Raw genomic sequence first — 20246 nt, forward strand, 5'->3', positions numbered from 1 at the left:
AACACTTTTGAGTACTTGTTTTATTAAAATATTTGGCTGCTCATCTGCTTCATAAAGTACTGAAACAACCATTACTGGGGTTTTGCTTTTGTAAGAAAAACATTTAGAAGGCATCACTTATTATTGCAACAGTGTAAACAAGTTCCAAAAGACAGGAAGTCTTTAACACAAAATGACATATAACGTGCACTAAATCTATCAAAAATGGAAGTACAAACTCCAAAGCTTCTTGGAGGAAGCATGTGCAGCCCCCAGGAGCTGAACTGTGCAGCTGGTACTACAATAATGACAAAGGCTTATTCCATCTTTTTGATTTCTCCTGAGGTATTCTTTCACTACCTAGTTACATTCTCTAAATATAATATACTATCAGCAACATGAACCTGTACCTTAAACTGGTCTTGTTTATCATCTGGGGTGTGGGGGGGGGGGGGGGGAATGCCACCATCACCAGGGCATTCAGGCCTCAGCCAAGATTAATAAATAAAGAAGTCAGATAAACTGAAATAGAATGGCCTGTACTTCAGCAACCCACTTCTAAGATTTCAACAGTCTGCCAAAAAACATACAAAGTTACCTGTTACATAAACCAAATCCTGAAATTATCAGCAAAAACATATTCTTAAGAGCTTGAACTGGTGAGCCCTATTTCATCTCATCAAAAAGATTCACCTCCTCATCACGTGCATCATCAAAGTGTAACCATTTCTGCAGAAAGGTTTGCACCCTCTCTCAAAATTAAATCACCAAAAAAGCCCGAAATAATAAAGGAGAGAGACTAAAGTAGATCACTTAAACTGCAGGATCATTGTGTCAGCAAGAGGCTTTACTGACACTTCTCTACTGTAAATTTAGAAACAGTTTCCCTAACCTGCTTTATAAATTATTAAAATCTAATTCTAATTCAACAGGACTACATCCAGCCTAACAACCCTACAGTAAACACTGATCCTTTTTTTCATCTCTCCAAATGAACATTCGCTCCTCTGAATACACTAGCAGAGCCAAACACACCGTTCCAACCGACAGCGGGTTTAAAAAAACCCAAAACAACAAACGAGATTATTTATTGTGTGCGAGTGGGAAAGCTGCAAACCCAGCCACTGCCTCTCGCTTCTTTTAGTAGGGAATCCTATTTTATTCCCCAAGTATTTTGGTAAATAAGAAGCCACGCATAACAGATCTGCTGGTCCACAGCGGGGGGGCAGGGGTGTAATTCACGGAGAGGCGAGTGGACGTGAAAATACCGACGGGTATCACAGGGGAAGGGAGCCAGAGGGTCGCTCCGCGCCCAGGGAAGCAGAGGTGTAATTAGCTGCCTCCCGCCTGCTGCTATCGACTGTCATTTCCAGAAGGGAGCCGCGGAGCACCGCAGCTGGAACATGTCCTCCCCGCAGCCCCCAGCGCCTCTTCACCGCCGCCCGGCCCCCCCCCACCCCGCCTCGGCCCGCCTGCGCCTCCTCCCCGCAACACCGCCACCGCCTCGCCGCTCCCCCGCGGGCCGGCGCGGAGGGATGGAGTTACCTTGACCCTCCTGGTAGAGAAGCCGGAGACGTGAGGGAGGCGGCGACGGCGTGAGCCGGGCTTGATGGAGCGCGGCCGATGCCTGGCGGCAGCGGCCCGAGTATGATACGCGCCGGGCTCGGTCCCTGCCGCGGCGGCGGCGGCGGCGCAGGAGCCTGTAGGCCTCGGCGGCGTTGGCGGCCTCCCCAGCGCAGGGCGGCGTTGGCGGCGGGTTCAGGAGCGGGCGGCTGCTCGGGCTCCGCTCAGTCCCATGCACTCGGCGCGGCCCCCTGCCTGCGATGGCTGCTGCCTCACTCACATTCCCGGCGGAGCCCTACGGAGGGGCCCTGAGGAGGCAGTGGGGGGAGAACGCGAGGGGAGCCGAGTGCGGGCCGAGCTGAGGGGGAGCGGCAGGCGCGGTGCAGGCGACCGGGGTGGGGGCAGGCCAGGCGGGCGACGCGACGGTGCTGCGAAGGAAAGAAAGGCTTCCTCCGCCGGCGGCTGGCTCAGGTGAGAGGGGAGATCCCAGTGGGCGTCGGGGTCGCGCTCCGGCTCGTTCCTATTGTCACTCTCAGCGGGCTCCGGCCATGGCACTCACTCACACACACTCACTCACTCACAACCGAGCGTGCTGCCACCGCCCCCCGGCCCGCGGCCCGCCCTCCGCACCCGCCCACTGGAGCCTGCCGCCGGGACGCGCCGCCTCATTGGCGCCCGCCGCGGCCGCCGGGATAGCCGGGAAAGGGGAGCGCTGCCTGAGGAAGAGGAGGCGGTGCCGGCCGGGGCGGTGCGGTGCGCAGCGGCCGCGGCTAGTAGCTCGTTACCGCCATCCCCCTTCCCGTCCCTTTACGAACTGGGGGCGAGGCGGACGAGCGCTCGCTACCACCAGAGTGAGGCCTGTCAGCTGAGGTAAAAAACCCGGCAATGTTGAGGTAAAACCCTGCCAGTGCTGAGGTACTGTCCTTGACCTGCCGCACCGGGCCCTATTGCTGTGGTCTGAATTCCCCTTTCCGGGGAGGGCTGCTGGCTGGAGGGGCTCTCTGTGGGCCCCTAGGGCCGGTCTGGCTGGGCGAGATGTCGAGAGGCCTGAATCCTGCAGGCAGGGCCCGCAGTTTCTGGTGTTCATCCGTAATGAGAGAAGGAAAGTAGCGGCTTGGCGGCGACCGGATTTCAGCAGCCCTGCAGCCCTCATCCTTGGGTTTCTCTGGCCAGTGTATGATTGCTGTCTGAACCATTCTGCGCTTTCGTCGTTTTTTGGGTTTGTTTTAACCGTGTTTATATGTATAGCAGACAGCACAAGACGTGCTTGTAAAGGGTATGGTTAAATACCATGAATTGAAACTTGCTTACCTGATAGCTCGGTGTTTCATGGGGTTTTTTTTCCTTTCTTTTTTTTTTTCCCCAAATACAACTCCTCGTGTTAATGTGACTATTATGTTTTAAAATACTATCCACTCTTTCGCCTGTATTTCTGGTAGAAAAAAAGACTCATTTGAGCAGCAGACTGTCTATAGAGATGTGACCACAGCCCTCTGAAGTGCAACGTTTTTTTAAGGAAATGAGCTCAAAAGCAGATTTTAAGAGCTGGTTGCTTTGATAGGTTAGTCATGTCCCCCCTGCTCATGCAGGTAATGAGTGCCTGAACCCTCCCAAACACTACTGATCTTACAGGTACCAATATTGGCATAATGGAGGAGGTGAAGTTCTGGCAGACTCGATTTAGAGTGATGTAAGCTGTTGTAAAGTTAATTTCAAAACTTCAACCAGATAAGTTAGTTGGTCCATCTCAAGTTGACAAACCTGGTCCGCTAGTTAAAAGCTCACTAAAGTGTAGCAGTAATGGACATAAACACTTTTGCCTCATGTCTCTCAATACGCCTCTTGCATGCCTTAAGAAATGTTTTTCCCTAATGTATTTTAGCTGTAGACTAAGCAATTCCACCTCATTACAATCCTTCTTTGTGTGTCACAATTTTAAACCTCTCAAGATGCTTATTTCTTCTCCCCGTGTTGTCTCAAAATCCTTCACATCCTTTTTAAACTGCAGCATTCAAGACTGGACACAGTACTACAATTAACGCCTCAACAATGCCAGCATCTGCTGTCATGCATGTCACAAACTGCATTCCTGTTTGCACATACCAATACTTTTGACTCAGTATAATCTATTCACAGTTTTGATGACCTGCTTTACCCTTGCATCCATTTCTGCTGACCTACCAAGCCAGTTATTTCTCCCTCAAGTACAGAGTAATGCTACTTGAGAAATTATTTACTATTAGAGCTCTAATGCAATCCATTATTATTGCTGGGCAGATGGACAATCAAGCAATGAAGACATCTTTTAAAATTGAAGTCCACACAGTTTTAAGTCAGGAAACTGACTTAAATTTGTAGACTTTGTCATTCTTGGTAAATCAATTGCATTTCTCAGACTGTGTTTTAAAGACTAAGATTGAACAGTGCCACAGGTATGGAATGATTGTATACTGCTAAATTTAGAAGAGAGATGTGTGCTTATTGATAAATATTAAAACTTCTAATTCACTTAAACATAACCAGCTAAAATAACCTAAATGCAAGCAAGAGTTGATAACAAAGAATGGGGGATGAGGGGTGGGGATGTTATACCAATAGGAGGTAAAATGTGGAAAAAACTTTTTTGTCTGGATGTCACTTCCTTCTGCCCCATCAGTGAGGGACAGACGTTTTGCTTTGTTATGTGTGCTTATTAGCTCTGCTAGATGTGTTTGTTTAATTCTCAGATTTACTCACTGCCCTGTGTGCTGCTGTTGATCTGGTGTGAACAACAGCAAAGAGCAGCTCATAAAGTTACTGACAGTGTACTCTGCAGAAGGGAATTTCTAACATGGTCTGATGGCTAGACTGGCTCTTAGGTGAAGCTGAGCATGTCATTTTACATGGTTACACTTCAGTCTTAATGGTATGAGATGAAATCCGTCTTTGTAAAACACTAAAAATCTAAAACTGAAATGTGTGATGTGGGTATTTATTTAAGTAACTGCCACAGAAGAGATAAAAGTTGCAGCTGCTGTCCAAGTCCTCTACTCTGTGCACCGTCAAGGTTTTTTTTTACTTTTCATTCTATCTGTATAGTAGCTATAGAATTACTTCCTCAGCACAGCTGAACAAGCTGGTAAATAATGCATCCAGCTAGTGTATTTCTTACATGAAAAATGCATCATGTGGTATGTTTTGCCCATTTTGATTCTATAAAGCATTTTTGTGATGCATTTTATATCAGGTGATGTTTGTATGGTAATAATTCAAGGAAAGTATGGGCTTTATCAGTGAGTAATCTGAAATCTTACCTTTTTTTTATCACTTGGCCGGTAGAGTTTACAAAGTTGGCCACCCTTTTATTCCGAGGTTGCTGTCTGTTTCCTACTTTGTTCCACAAAGTCTCCATCTGTGAGAAGATCAAAGACCACAACATAGGATATGCATATAAACCTGGTAATATTTCAACAGAGCATTGTTATGTGTCCTCTTACTCTCTGTTTAGTTTGTAAAAATTGCTGTTTCAAAAATGAATGCATGAATCCTGAGCAGAGATGGAGAAGAAATAAGTACTAAAGATGTTTTACATAGATGTGTATCTCTATATATTTATGAATTTGCAAGAATAAAAATCAACTGTGATCAGATTAAGTTCACATGACCAACATCTCCCACACAAGTGGGCGTGTATTTAAAAATATGAACACTTTCAATACCTGCAGCCTTTCCTGAAGGACCTACAAGCAATAATAGTTCTTTTGATCAGTGTTTCTCCACTGCTATCAAAGACACAAGCCAAGCCTATCCTTTTTAAGTTACACTGCCTTACTGTCCTACAAAAGGGACTTTTAAAAATAGCTTAGAAAGGAATTTTCAAGGCCAGCTCCCCACCAGTGAAGCACTGTCCTTTTTAGCACCTGAGCAGTTAGAACAGCAGTCAAGAGTTCTCCAAAACAGATTTTTGAACCAGTGACTTAGATTTGTGCTGCTTCATGGGGTTTTTTTGTGTGATTGAAGTTCCACTATAGACCATCTGTTATGACCCAGGCAGGAATATGGAGTTTGCATCCACATTGCATTGTGCTTGTCAAACAGGATTGTACATAGATGCCGTTGTGGAAGCTCTGCTCCACTGAGTGATAAACATAAATGGATCTAGCTGGAGCTTGTAAATGTTTCATGTAGCACATCTGACATATATTTGACTACATTAAGGGTCACATAATGGTCCATAAAGGATCCCCTATATGTCAAAAGGAGCATTATTGGGGGTACCATGAGATTAGTTCAGATATTCCCTGTTCCAAGGCCAGTAAGCAAAAAAAGACTTGATCTCCCCAGAGAACTAATTATTCAGACCAGCAGGGAAAGGACCAGAAAGTGTTCTGGAGGAAGCAGCAGTGCTGTTTGAAGAGACAAATCAGCATGTGAACAAGCCTTTTCTGATACATCTTTTAACAAAAATGAACACAGTGGAATACTGCATCAAAGGAACTGTCCTGCTCCATCAATTTGATTGAAACAGTGCAATCTGAGATGGCCTGTTTACTTTTGAATCAAATTCGTATGTAACAAAAAAAAAAAAGCATTCTATTTAGCCTATTTAGCCTGCAGTTGACTTCTGATTCGTATGTTTAATATTTTAGGGAGGAACGGTACGTCCAGCTTTTGGGCAACACTTGTAATCACCATAGCAAGTTCCCGTAATAACAAGCGAGTGCTTACTAGGTTTTGCCTGCTGTTCCTCCCTGTACCGGCTCTGTGATAACACTGTCCGTGCCCTCGGGAGCTGAATTCCTGAGGCATGTGTAGGGTAAGGATTGTAGGGTCACAGACACAACTACCAGAAAGGGAACTAATTCTTCCTCTCTGTTTATAGACACTGCGTCATTTGAAGTCTGTTTCTGTAGTCAACATGGCAAGATAAGTAGGAGCTTGCTCGCCTCGGCAGCTGGCTAGCTGCCTCCTAGCACAACGTTGCTTTCACTCATTCCCCAATTCACGGGTTTGTTCTCGGTTTCTTCCCCTCCCCCAGCCTCTTCACTTGCCTCCAGGCCGCGGGCGCTCCTTTAAGCCTCGTTTTCCGAATCTTCTGTTAACTTTTCCTTCGTTTACCTCTGCCTCCTTCGGGCTTTGCGCTGCGTTCCTCTGGCAGCCTTCGCTCTCCAACTGTCACTCCCCAACCGCCGCTGCAGGTTCCAGCCTCTCCCTGCCTTTCGTCTCCCCCGGGGCAGCGCCCACGAGGCTGCCTCTGGAGCCTGAAACTACACCTGGAAACCGAGCGCCTGTCCGAGTGCTGCCTGGGCTCTGTGCCACTGGGATACTTCTGAGTCCCAAACGAAACGAGCGCTGTGCTTCGTGATCAAGTCTCGTTTCAGTTATCTCCTCATTTTGTGCGCTATAAGCCTGTGCCATGCTATGGGTACCCTGTATAAAGGCCATCCTCTCCAGATGAGCACCCTCTGCTGTGATTCACTTTCCTACATCATCACTCCCCAAAGCAAATTACAAAACTACCAATGTGTGGTTAAGGTGTCCAGCAGTGCTAAAGGTGCGTGAAAATGCTTTCATAGCACTTTCTACACCTCATAGTAGGTGAACTACCTACCAGCTTCACCCCAAGCTTGGTCCATCTCTCATGGTTATAGCAGCAGTTGATAAAATACTTAAGCTTTTTGCCCAAGTACAGGGACCCTGAGGACAGAGTAGGCTGAGTTAGAGATAGCTTGTTATTTTTTGTTATAAACCAGAACAAACAAGTATTTGTGTTGTACTTTTTTATTTGCTTTGTCTTATCTTGTGTTACAGCATTAAACTAATAGATATTTTTAATCTCAAAGCTTTCAAATTCTGCAAATTGCAGTGTTCTATAGTCTATAGCTCAGCTCAGCATTGTTGGGAATGTCTAACATCAGAAGGAATCTTACAGCACTTACATAAGTTTAAAAACATGAGTCGTAATGGGCTTCAAAGCTTGTGGTATGAAGCTGGGCAGAGGAAGGGCAGCACAGGTGCTGAGGGCACTTCCATGGAGCTTCTGAAGAACTTGTTAAGAAATGTTGGGAGCAACCTATCTTGAAAAAAAGTGTCTGTTAGTCATAGGTCTGAGCACAAATCTTCCTGGGACTGCTGCATGGACACAGGTGTTCTCACACTGAGCACAGCAGTGGAGACAGTACCATAGAGGAGCACTGGAAAAGAATCTGTATGAATTCTGCCGAAGTAGACAGAACAGGAAAAGAAAAGCTCTAAGGGCATTTTCTAAAATCCTCCCAGATCCACTGTCAGGGTTAAACAAGAAGGATTATTTCATCACTAAGAAAATGATGTAAATAAGTAGGCTTGTGACTGGATGAGGCACTTAGTGCCATGGTCTAGTTGATTGGATAGGGCTGGGTGATAGGTTGGACTGGATGATCTTGGAGGTCTCTTCCAACCTGGTTGATTCTATGATTCTATGATTCTTTTGTGACTTGCACAACAGTTACAGATACCTTACAAATCATAAAATTGTTTAGGTTGGAAAAGACCTTTTAGGATGATTGTCTTCAACTGTAAACCTAACACTGCCACGTCCATCACTAAACAGCTCTCTAAGTGCCACATCTATGTGTCTTTATCTCCACCACTTCCCTGGACAGCCTGTTCAATGCTTTACAAACCTTTTGGTGAATTAAGTTTTCCCAATATCCAGCCTAAACTTCCCCTGGCACAACCTGAGGACATTTCCTCTCCTCTTGTCACTTTTTACTTGAGAGAGGAGACTGACCCCCACCTCACTGCAACCTCCTTTCAAGTAGTTGTAAAGAGTAATAAGGTCTCCCCTCAGCCTCCTTCAATCCCAGTTCCCTCAGCTACTCCTTCTAAGATACGTGCTCTAGATTCTTCACTGGCTTTGTTGCTCTTCTCTGAATGCACTCCAGCACCTCAGTGTCCTTGTAGTGCAAGGCAGTGACTAAAATGAACGAACTTCACATGAGACAGGAACTGGAATTGAAGTCCAAAAGCTATGAATCCTAGAAAAAGGCAGAAATTGATTAGATTTAGACAGAAAATAGCAATGGACAACCTAAACAATCTCCTGACCAAGCAGACTACACAAAAATAGATAACTGGAACCAGAACAAGAAATGCTGTTCTTCTGTGCAAGTGCTGGAAGTTTAAAAACTTAGTTGAGGACATGGCAATGTATAACTTTAAAGGAGCACACTGATAGAACTGATTTTTAGGAAATACTGAGAAGGAATTGCATTAAAGCCTCTCCAATACCTGATGACAGAAAGGGATGAGAAGGCTACGGTTAGAAAACGAATAGCAAATAAACCAGGAAATGCCATTACACCATTGTACAAATCCATCATGCATCCCTCCTTTAACTCTGTGTAATTTGGTATAGACTGTATTTTGAAAAGAGAATAGAGAGAAAGCCAAGAAATAAGATGGCTTGGTACAATTCCTGCACAGGAGAGATTTAATACAATGGGGATTTTGAGGTCAGGGGAAAAAGAAAAAGGAAAACAGTTCAGGCTGAATTTGATAGAGGTCTGTCAAGATCTTCAATGGAATGAGTGACTTAGTTCTCAAAACTGCTTTGTATTGTTTGTCCTTGTGCTATCTGGCAAGATGCAATATTACAAGCATTCACAGCCTCTTATAGAGGCAACAGGTAGAAATAAAACAAATGTAAAACTCCAGCTGCCCAAGGGCACCAAGGAGATTAAATTGTCCTTGTGTTTTAAGGGGCTTCTGTAATTTCAATGTACTTTTTGTATACAACACTTTAATGAGTTTAGAAGCTTATTTGCCACTAAATGAAAATGCACTGCTATCAACTTAGAAATCTGTTCTGTAGAGAAGTCTAGACACCAGATTTAGAGGAAGATAACACAGTAAATAGAGAAGAATTTGAACCAGTATAAAATGTGATAGGCAATGACAAGATTTGGCGTATTAGCATTACTGAGTGGCTTTTTTGACATGCTATCCAGTCCCCACTCTTAGAGAATTTGCAACATTGTCCAGTGTCGAGTATGTCCTGGAGGAATTTATAGCAAGAATCAATAGCCAAGACTGGAGTGAGAGGAGATCAAAGATGGAGTTGAGATTTTTCCTTGTTAAGAAGATGCAAGCAGGAGTTTAAGCCATGATTTGCTAAGGCACCAAGCGGCACCAGCAAACACCTCTGAAAAATTCATTTTAAGCTAAATTCAAAGAATTTGTGGTTCCCACTTGAGCCATTTCATCTCTAATCAGATCACATAGAATGTTTGCTCATCCTAAATAAGTGCATTTCTGAGTTCTAGGATGTGTCTATGTGAGCTCCTATGTCTAAACAGATAAAGCTCTAAAAGCAATTCTATAGGTGTGCATCTTTACCACGTGTTAAAGTCCATCAAAAATACACTAGGCAAAGAAGTCTTGATATTGAGAGCCTTTAGTACACTCTGCAAATTTCTGTTTAGAATACTTGCAGTGCTTTGGCGTTACTGGGTGTTAATGACGGGCTGTTGAGACAGTATTTTAGTCCTATATCCCCAAGGTAGAGCTAAGTTCTTGAATCATAGAATCAGCCAGGTTGGAAGAGACTTCCAAGATCATCCAGTCCAACCTAGCACCCAGCCCTAGCCAGTCAACTAGACCATGGCACTAAGTGCCTCAGCCAGGCTTTCCTTGAACACCTCCAGGGACGGTGACTCCACCACCTCCCTGGGCAGCCCATTCCAATGCCAATCACTCTCTTTGCCAACAACTTCCTCCTAACATCCAGCCTAGACCTCCTCTGGCACAACTTGAGACTGTGTCCCCATGTTCTGTTGCTGGTTGCCTGGCAGAAGAGACCAACCCCCACCTGGCTACAGTGTCCCTTCGGGGAGTTGTAGACAGCAATGAGGTCACCCCTGAGCCTCCTCCAGGCTGCACACCCTCAGCTCCTTCAGCCTCTCCTCATAGGGTTTGTGTTCCAGGCCCCTCACCAGCTTTGCTGCCCTTCTCTGAACACGTTCCAGCACCTCAACATCTCTCTTGAATTGAGGGGCCCAGAACTGGACACAGCACTCAAGGTGTGGCCTGACCAGTGCTGAGTACAGGGGAAGAATAACCTCCCTTGTCCTGCTGGCCACACTGTTCTTGATCCAGGCCAGGATGCCATTGGCTCTCCTGGCCACCTGGCTCATGTTCAGCTACTACCTACCAGTACCCCCAGATCCCTTTCTGCCTCGCTGCTCTCCAGACACTCTGGCCCCAGCCTGTAGTGCTGCTTGGAGTTGTGGTCAAAGTGTAGAACCCTGCACTTGGCCTTGTTCAATCTCATCCCATAGGTCTCTGCCCACCCATCCAGCCTGGCAAGGTCCCTCTGCAGGGCTCTCCTACCCTCCAACAGATCCACACCTGCTCCTACCTTGATGTCATCTGCAAACTTACTGATGCTGGACTTAGTCCCCTGGTTCATATCATCAATAAAGATAATGAACAGGACTGGGCCCAGCACAGATCCTTGGGGGACACCACTAGTGACTACTGTCCACTTTGTCACTGTCATGTGGCTTGAGTGTGAAGTACTCCTGGGCAGCTCTGTTCAATGCTTGTTTGAGTATAATTTTAAAACTTTTTTTTTCTTTTCACTGATTTCTGCCTACATCAAATTCATATTTTAGGTTGCTTTCTTGAAAACTCACTGCAGCTTCCTTTAGGATCTTAAAATATTATGTAACCACATCCTGGAAAACATGAAAATAATTTATCACCATCTTCTACATAAAACATCCTCTCTGAGCTACGAAACTTTCTTCCAAAGCACATTATTTCTGATCCATAATTTCATTCCTTGATATTAAAACTGTTCTGATTGCATCAAATGTAGTTCTACACCCACTGAAATTCACCTCAACTCTTTTCCCAGTGTGCTCCAGATACTTTTCACTGGGACATGCTAGGAAGTTACACACTATCATTCTGATAGACATGAATATGCTTTTCATAATTCCTGATGGCATTGCACTTAGCAAACTGGTTTGGTACATCTATACAAACAATTTAATTTGCCTTCTGTTTCCCACAACAACTCATTTCTTTGCTTTTAACAAATAGACAGAATTATAACATATATGCCTTCCAAAGCTTTCACATGGTACTGTTGCCTATCATCCCATTCAGAAGTGTTTCTTAAAGAAACCAACACAGTGTTAGCCCTGCTGGTGACCATCTACAGGATATTACAACCAGAATGCCATGTATACAGGATATTTTGTTTTGATAGCAAAAATATTCACCATCTGAAATACTGTCTGCTTAGTCATGCCATTAGACAGAAGTACAAGTAAGGTAGTCTGCTTTCAACTGAGATTTACAAAAGTACTCATTACTTCCTTGGGAAAGAAAGATAATAGACATTCATAGGGAAAAAATAAGTAGGGCATCTATTGCTTCTACATGTTTAGTTTTATTTGATTTACTCTACTTAACTTTTTCCTTTGTTGGCAAAAACCTCCATAGCTGTTGCTAATTCTGTTTGCCAGTGTCTCCATCTGCATCTCTGGTTACTTCTTGGATTTGTTCTCTTAGCATTTCCAGAATTCTGCTTGCATCCTCTGAATTGTGATGGAAAATTTTCCCCTTTGGCGAGAGTGACAACATGAAGATATTCACTGAAACATGAAGGTATTCACATTGTGGATGACATTTTCCTGTAGTCAAAGATACATGAACCCAGTTCCCTTTCAGGTGTGTTTCATGGTCTTTATGATCACTGTCAATCATAAAGGAATGCTTGCCTCATCATTACAGGTCTTGGATACACACTGTACACACCTGCATTGTGGTTTTGTCACTAATGCCAAATCCCCTTTTGGAGAGTTTAGATTCATCTGAGGTTGTAATTTTGCCATTCAGTTTATTTTCATAGAATCACAGAATCAACCAAGTTGGAAGATCCTGATCCTCCAAGATCATCCAGTCCAACCTAGGACCCAGATCTATCTAGTCAACCAGACCATAGCACTAAGTGCCTCAGCCAGGCTTTGCTTCAACACCTCCAGGGAGGGCAACTCCACCACCTCCCTGGGCAGCCCATTCCAATGCCAATCACTTTCTCTGCTAACAACTTCCGCCTAACATCCAGCCTAGACCTCCCCTGGCACAACTTGAGACTGTGTCCTCTTGTTCTGTTGCTGGGTGCCTGGCAGAAGAGACCAACCCCCACCTGGCTACAGCCTCCCTTCAGGGAGTTGTAGACAGCAATGAGGACAGCTCTGAGCCTCCTCTTCTGCAGGCTGCACACCCCCAGCTCCCTCAGCCTCTCCTCACAGGGCTGTGCTCCAGGCCCCTCACCAGCTTTGTTGCCCTTCTCTGGACATGTTCCAGTATCTCAACATCTCTCTTGAACTGAGAAACCCAGAACTGGACACAGTACTCAAGGTTTAGCCTGACCAGTATTTGAGTACAGGGGAAAAACAACGTCCCTTTGTCCTGCTGGCCACACTGTTCCTGATGCAGGCCAGGATGCCGTTGGCTCTCTTGGCCACCTGGGCACACTGCTGGCTCATCTTCAGCTGCTACCTACCAGTACCTCCAGGTCCCTTTCTGCCTGGCTGCTCTCCAGCCACTCTGTCTCTAGCCTGGCACTTCCTTACCTTTCCTTCTGCAGATTTTAAGAGTGGTTTCCACTCTTTGCAGAACAGTTTGTTTAGTCTCAAACTTGGTGCTGTGCATATTTGCTCCAGTTTTCTGTCCTGTTTTCTACTGACCTTTATTGATCACCTATATGCATGTATGCATGTGTATCTGTAATGAATTCTATCATGCTCAAGTTCAATTTTACTACATAAAACCAGCTTTTCTCTTGAGCTTTATGTCCCACTTGCTTTACTGGTATTGTAACAAGTCTGCTCATACATGGCACATGCACAGCACATCTGAATAAAAGTAAACATCCTGTGTTTCTCAGCCTTCTTGAAACCCCAGCAGATGGCTGCTACTTTTACAAACTGTGCTGGATGGGATGGCTCACATTTCCCATGCAACACACTTATTTCTGGAATCCAAACCCAGTACACTTTTTGCAGGTGGGAACACTGATCTAGCCACAAAGCAGTTTAGCCCAAATCAATCCTACCTGGCAACTATCTGTAGCTCAGACCTTTTTGGAATGGATGTGAAGTGGGGCATACCTTATAATGCTGAAGGATAGCGCATTAACACCTTCCACACGTAGGTCCTTGACCCTCAAGTCTAAGAGTTGTGATTTCCTTACAGTAGCAGCAGTGCATTGATGTTGTCTGTGCTTAAGCCTGCCTCTGGAATCAAGAGCACTTCAGTGTCCAGGTCCATCAGCAGCAATACCATCTTGAGAGTTGACCCTGCATGTTTTCATTTTTTTTTCCCCTAAAAAGAAGCCACAGGGGAGCTACCTTGGCTGCAAGTCCAAGCAAGTAGCCTCTAAAGTCTTCAAAACAATGGTGAGGCTGGATGGGGGTCTGGCCAGCCTGATCTAGGGTAGTGTGTCCCTGCCCATGGCAGGTGGGTCAGAACTAGATGATGCTTGTGGTCCCTTCCAACCCTGACTGATTCTATGATTCTGTGTTTTGTCCTAAGGCAATGGCAGTTTGCTGGTGGGATTCAGCTATTCTTGTTTAAAGCTTTTCTCCCCTGAGTAACATGCTTGCTCTCATCTCCTTGTGCCCACTTTTCATTCCATGTTAAGAGTACTAAGCACGATGGTAAAATCCTTTTGAAAGTCCACCTTGTGTTCTCCCCAAACCTGTGTGTTAACTTTTTTTTTTTGCATGATGATCTTCAACAGGTTACACATCTCATAGAATCAGAATCAGTCAGGATTGGAAGGGACCACAAGGATCATCTAGTTCCAACTCTCCTGCCATGGGCACAGGCACCCTACCCTAGAGCAGGCTGGCCACAGCCTCAGCCAGCCTGGCCTTAAACACCTCCAGCCATGGGGCCTCAACCACCTCCCTGGGTAACCCATTCCAGGTTCTCACCAGTCTCATGCTGAAAAACTTCCTCCTCACATCCAGTCTGAATCTCCCCACCTCCAGCTTTGTTCCATTCCCCCTAGTCCTGTCACTACCTGACTGCCTGGAAAGTCCCTCCTCAGCTTTTTTGTAGGCCCCCTTTAGATCCTGCAAGACACAAGAAGGTCACCTGGGAGCCTCCTCTTCTCCAGACTGAACAGCCCCAACTCTTTCAGTCTGTCCTCATAGCAGAGCTGCTCCAGTTCTCTGATCATCCTCGTGGCCCTTCTCTGGACATTCTTCACCATCTCCACATCCCTCTTCTAATAGTGGCTCCAGAACTGGGTGCAGTACTCCAGGTGGGGTCTCAGCAGAGCAGAGGAGGAGAATCACCTCCCTCCACCTGCTGGCCACACTTCTCCTGACGCAGCCCAGGCTCTGGTTGGCTTTCTGGGCTGCAAGTGCACACTGCTGGCTCATGTTGAGCTTCTTGTCCACCAGCACCTCCAAGTCCCTCTCCTCAAGGCTGCTCTCCAGCCACTCACTGCCCAGCCTGGATTTGTGCTTGGCATTGCCTCGACCCAGATGCAGGACCTTGCACTTGTTCTATCCTATTCAGAGGTGTTAAAAAAATATGCCATTAGTTCAGAAAGGAGTTTTGAAGAATTAAGACATTTCTGATGTTTCTTCTCCAAATTCACCATTTATCTGAGCACAAACTAATCTAGCATCAGTTACTCTCATGTGCCTTCCTCAGCCAGAATTTCCCTGATTTGTGAAAGCCTAATACATAGTAGCTGTTTATCATGGGATATTTTCCTCCATCACACCAATGTAGAAAGCTCCCAGTGGCTCTTGAATGCATATTTTCATTAAAGATCTAGCAGACTGCTCACAATCCAAAGCCCATCAAGGCTTTGCTATTTTTTAAGTGATTGACATATCCAATTTCCTTTACAATTAATTTGGATTATAATGCACTATTGCTAAGCCAAATTTCATGTTTTGCTTTGTTGTGTTTTTTTTTTCTTAACATACCCATTGCATTCTATCATTTTATCAAGATTTGGGGCTTCAGCCTGGAGGAGAAGGCTTCAAGGAGACCTTATAGCAACCTTTCAGTATCTGAAGGGAGCCTACAGGAAGGCTGGGGAGGGACTATTTATAAAGTCTTGTAATGACAGGACAAAGGGTAATGGGTTTAAACTTGAAGAGGGGAAATTTAAACTAGATGTTAGGATGAATTTTTTTCTAGTGAGGTGTGATGGTTTGGGTGTTACCTGCACCCTCACACTCATATAAGCCTATGAGTGAAGTAGACATCAACATTAGTGTGGCCAGTAGGACAAGGGAGGTTATTCTTCCCCTGTACTCAGCACTGGTCAGGCCACACCTTGAGTGCTGTGTCCAGTTCTGGGCCCCTCAATTCAAGAGAGATGTTGAGGTGCTGGAACGTGTCCAGAGAAGGGCAATGAAGCTGGTGAGGGGCCTGGAACACAAACCCTGTGAGGAGAGGCTGTGGGAGCTGGGGGTGTTCAGCCTGGAGAAGAGGAGGCTCAGAGCTGACCTCATTGCTGTCTACAACTACCTGAAGGGAGGCTGTAGCCAGCTGGGGGTTGGTCTCTTCTGCCAGGCAACCAGCAATAGAACAAGGGGACAGAGTCTCAAGTTGTGCTGGGGAAAGTCTAGGCTGGATGTGAGGAGGAAGTTGTTGTCAGAGAGAGTGATTGGCATTGGAATGGGCTGCCCAGGGAGGTGGTGGAGGCACCGTCCCTGGAGGTGCTGAAGCAAAGCCTGGCTGAGGCACTTAGTGCCATGGTCTAGTTGACTGGCTAGGGCTGGGTGCTAGGTTGGACTGGATGATCTTGGAGATCTCTTCCAACCTGCTTGATTCTATGATTCTATGATTGTTTTCTTCTCACAGCCTGTAATCTAATTCTTCTCACCAGATCATTCTAGCTAGCTTCAAATTAGCACATGAGGGTGGTGAAGCACTGGAACAGGTTGCCAAAGAGGTTGTGGATGCTCCCTCCCTGGAGGTGTTCAAGGCCAGGTTGGATGAGGCCTTGAGGCAACCTGTTCTAGTGGGAGGGGTCTCTGCCTGCCTATGGCAGGGGTTTGGAACTGGATGATCTTTGAGGTCACTTTCAACCTAACATCATTCTATGATTCCAACATTAACCCTTCAATTCACTATCTGGTTATTTCAGAGCAACCCAGGAGGCAAGAACTGTGAAACCAGAGATGTCACAGGTCTCTCACCAGTACTCTGCTTACAATTACTTTTTTTGTAACTCCCCATAATGGGAAAATCCTCCTAGAGTAGTTTAATGGGAAAATCCTCCTAGAGTGGTTTTTCTATGGTTAAACAAAGTATAGTGTAACTAGTTTGAGTAAGAAATAAGACTCTGTTCACGCTGTCTCCTTCTGTTTCCTTGAAGAGCCCCTCCTTAGGTAATTGTATCCATTTGCTCATTAATGGGACTGTCATTGACTGGTGTACACAGCCAAAGAGTTTCTTGAGAAGATGGTTTTCTTACAAAAGGTTGTGCTTAGAAAAATCAATATCACAGGAAAAAAAACTCCAACATTTTCCATTCTATAGAGAGGAGATTCCATTTGCATTATCCTGTATCCCAGCCACAGACAGATGGGCACTGAAATCAGGTGGGCTACTTGCTTTCATCAATCTCTGCCAATAACTCTAATTACAATATGCCAGTCCTTGCTTTGGTTCCTTAACCCAGAAGAAAGATTTTATAGGACAGGGCCACAGGTGTGCTCAGAGGGCTGGAGCAGCTCTGCTGTGAGCACAGACTGAAAGAGTTGGGGCTGTTCAGTCTGGAGAAGAGGAGGCTCCCAGGTGACCTTATTGTGGCCTTCCAGTATCTGAAGGGGACATTAAAAAAAAAACAAGAGAGGGATTTTTTAGGCTCTCAGGGAGTGACAGGACTAAGGAGAATGGAGCAAAGCTGGAGGTGGGGAGATTCAGACTGGACATGGGGAGGAAAATGTTCAGCATGAGAGTGATGAGAGACTGGAATGGGTTGCCCAGGGAGGTGGTTGAGGCCCCATCCCTGGAGGTGTTTAAGGCCAGGCTGGATGAGGCTGTGTCCAGCCTGCTCTAGGGAAGGGTGCCTGTGCCCATGGCAGGGGAGTTGGAACTAGATGATCCTTGTGGTCCCTTCCAATCCTGACTGATTCTATGACTCTATGACTGCTTGCCTTGTTTTTAAATCAGCTATGAAACACAGAGTTTTATCTACATACTTCCCATTTTTTCCCCCACCCCAATTTTTGTATCATAGCCATACCTCTTCAGCTTTTCCACTGAGTTTGTGAAACTCAACAAAAAAGCATCTGTGAAACATTTTGCCTACTGCAGTAAGAGACATATTTATGCTTGTAGACTTCCCTTCTCATCTGGGAAGGTGGACAAGGGTATAAGCCTATATACCATGAAATCAGACTAGCTTTTCCATCTGCACAAATAATGGTGGCTCTAGCACAAGTGTGCTTGAGTAAAAACATCATGAATGATATCAGTGGTCAAATGAGGCATCAAAATCAGTTATCCCTCACCCAGAAAGTTGGATTTGAGTGTAAGCCAAATCATGAGAGCATATGTAACCTCTACTGATGTTTGCCATATCAAGAAGCAATGGCCCATGCGTATGGCTTTGCAAAGTTTAAGTGGGAGAGAAGCTTCCTATGAAAATGTTGATTGCAATCACAGCCCAAAACACATGCTGCCAAAGCCCCTAGTGAACACACTCAGCCTCTTGCCTTCTTACTCCATACTCATAGACAGCTCCTGCATTGTATGTGTATCCTACACCTAGCTCATGGGTTTCCTCTGTTAACTTGTAACTACGCCTAATGCCTCTGCACCCCTTGTATGCTTAGAAAACATTTGAGAGAAAACCCTTTCACATAACTGCAGACCTCACCTCAAGACACTCTTAGGTGAATCATAGAGTCGTAGAATCAACCAGGTTGGAAGAGACCTCCAAGATCGTCCAGTTCAACCTAGCACCCAGCCCTGTCTAATCAACTAGACCATGGCACTAAGTGCCTCAGCCAGGCTTTGCTTCAACACCTTCAGGGATGGTGACTCCACCACCTCCCTGGGCAGCCCATTCCAATGCCAATCACTCTCTCTGCCAACAACTTCCTCCTAACATCCAGCCTAGACCGCCCCTGGCACAACTTGAGACTGTGTCCCCTTGTTCTATTGCTGGTTGCCTGGCAGAAGAGACCAACCCCCAGCTGGCTACAGCCTCCCTTCAGGTAGTTGTAGACAGCAATGAGGTCTGCCCTGAGCCTCCTATTCTCTGCATGCCTCACAGCTGGCCAAAATCTATTCAACCCAGTCAGGGCTACATCACAGCTCAAAGAGGGAAAGCAAGGCCAAGCTCATTAAGCCCTTGCAGAGGACAAGAGGCTGTGTGGCTGTTAAAGAAGGTAACAGGAGTCTCACACTGTTCAGGAGAGAAATACAAATAACTCCTTAGGAGTGTAAATAAAGCACATTCAGATATGCCTGTCTGAAACTCTGCTTCATCACTCTTCTTTCTGTTTCTCACTCAAGAGGGTCACTAGTGCCTGAAAACACTCATAGGCCAAGGAAACCAATTGCTCATGGGAGCATGCTCTGCACAGGCATTTTTCCTCCTGTCACTTGGTGTAATTCAGCATGTGAGTTGAAAATCCAAAATATAAATGAGGGAGGAACCAGAGGCCAACAACAGCGTTCTCAAACCTTCCTACTAAGTGTAAAATACCAATCCTCTACAGACACCACCCATTTCTCCATTTTTTTAGATAAACCAGAACCAGTTCTTTGTAGATCTTAACTCAGGGAAAAATGAGGGCAAAAATACCATAGTCAAACACTTGTTAGACTGTAGAAATATATCACTCAGTGCCTCACTGCGTGTTACACGATTTAAGAGGCAAGTTTTTCTCATTTCATAGTTCTCTTGCTGTGAATCCCTTATTTCCTTTTTCTTCTCAGGATCATTTTCTCCAATAACTTTGTTCTTCTTTAGCACTTTTTAAATACAGTTATGAGAGGCCTGGAACACTGCCCTGTGAGGAGAGGCTGAGGGAGCTGGGGTCCTTTAGCCTGGAGAAGAGGAGGCTCAGGGGTGACCTCATTGCTGTCTACAACTCCCTGAAGGGAGGCTGTAGCCAGGTGGGGGTTGGTCTCTTCTGCTAGGCAACCACCAATAGAACAAGGGGACACAGTCTCAAGTTGTGCCAGGGGGAGGTATAGGGTGGATGATGCTAGGAGGAAGTTCTTGCCCGAGAGAGTGATTGGCATTGGAATGGGCAGCCCAGGGAGGTGGTGGAGTCACTGTCCCTAGAGGTGTTGAAGCAAAGCCTGGCTGAAGCACTTAGTGCCATGGTCTAGTTGATTGGATAGGGCTGGGTGCTAGGTTGGACTGGGTGATCTTGGAGGTCTCTTCCAGCCTGGTTGATCCTGTGATTCTATGAAATATATAGGTATGTATTTAACTATATCTTTGTTATTGCTGTTCTCATCCATGTTACAAATGCAAATTAAATTTTTCCAGTGTATTCATGCATCATTCCAAGAAGTAAAGAACTGCCCTCTAGCTTCTTGTTATTCCCATGTCCCAGGATACACAAAATTGCTGCAGCTTTGCAGGTTTTCCTGAAAATTGATAAATGAGCCCCCTGAGCTAAACAAATGGAAAATACACCACGAGCCACATCTGAAGTGTTGCCTTT

General features: G+C 45.5%; 1 protein-coding gene and 1 long non-coding RNA gene across 4 annotated transcripts in view; one reads left to right on the plus strand and one right to left on the minus strand.

Moving 5' to 3' along the window:
• Window positions 1–2113, minus strand: part of PPP2R5E (protein phosphatase 2 regulatory subunit B'epsilon) — an 88998-nt gene extending 86885 nt beyond the window's left edge. For 2 of the 3 annotated variants that reach the window (XM_064156660.1, XM_064156580.1), the window contains exon 1: window positions 1525–2104. The gene's annotated coding sequence lies outside the window, so the exon portion shown is untranslated. Of the gene's footprint in view, window positions 1–1524 lie in introns of all 3 variants that reach the window. The other variant, XM_064156745.1, reaches the window with a different exon arrangement.
• Window positions 2114–2201: 88 nt separating this feature from the next.
• On the plus strand, window positions 2202–9218 carry LOC135182807 (uncharacterized). Its single transcript, XR_010305316.1, has 2 exons — window positions 2202–2818; window positions 6560–9218. It is a non-coding gene; the product is annotated as an uncharacterized LOC135182807 (long non-coding RNA).
• The last annotated feature ends 11028 nt before the right edge of the window (window positions 9219–20246 follow it).

Source organism: Pogoniulus pusillus, chromosome 1, assembly GCF_015220805.1.
Source record: "Pogoniulus pusillus isolate bPogPus1 chromosome 1, bPogPus1.pri, whole genome shotgun sequence".
NCBI classification, from domain to species: domain Eukaryota; kingdom Metazoa; phylum Chordata; class Aves; order Piciformes; family Lybiidae; genus Pogoniulus; species Pogoniulus pusillus.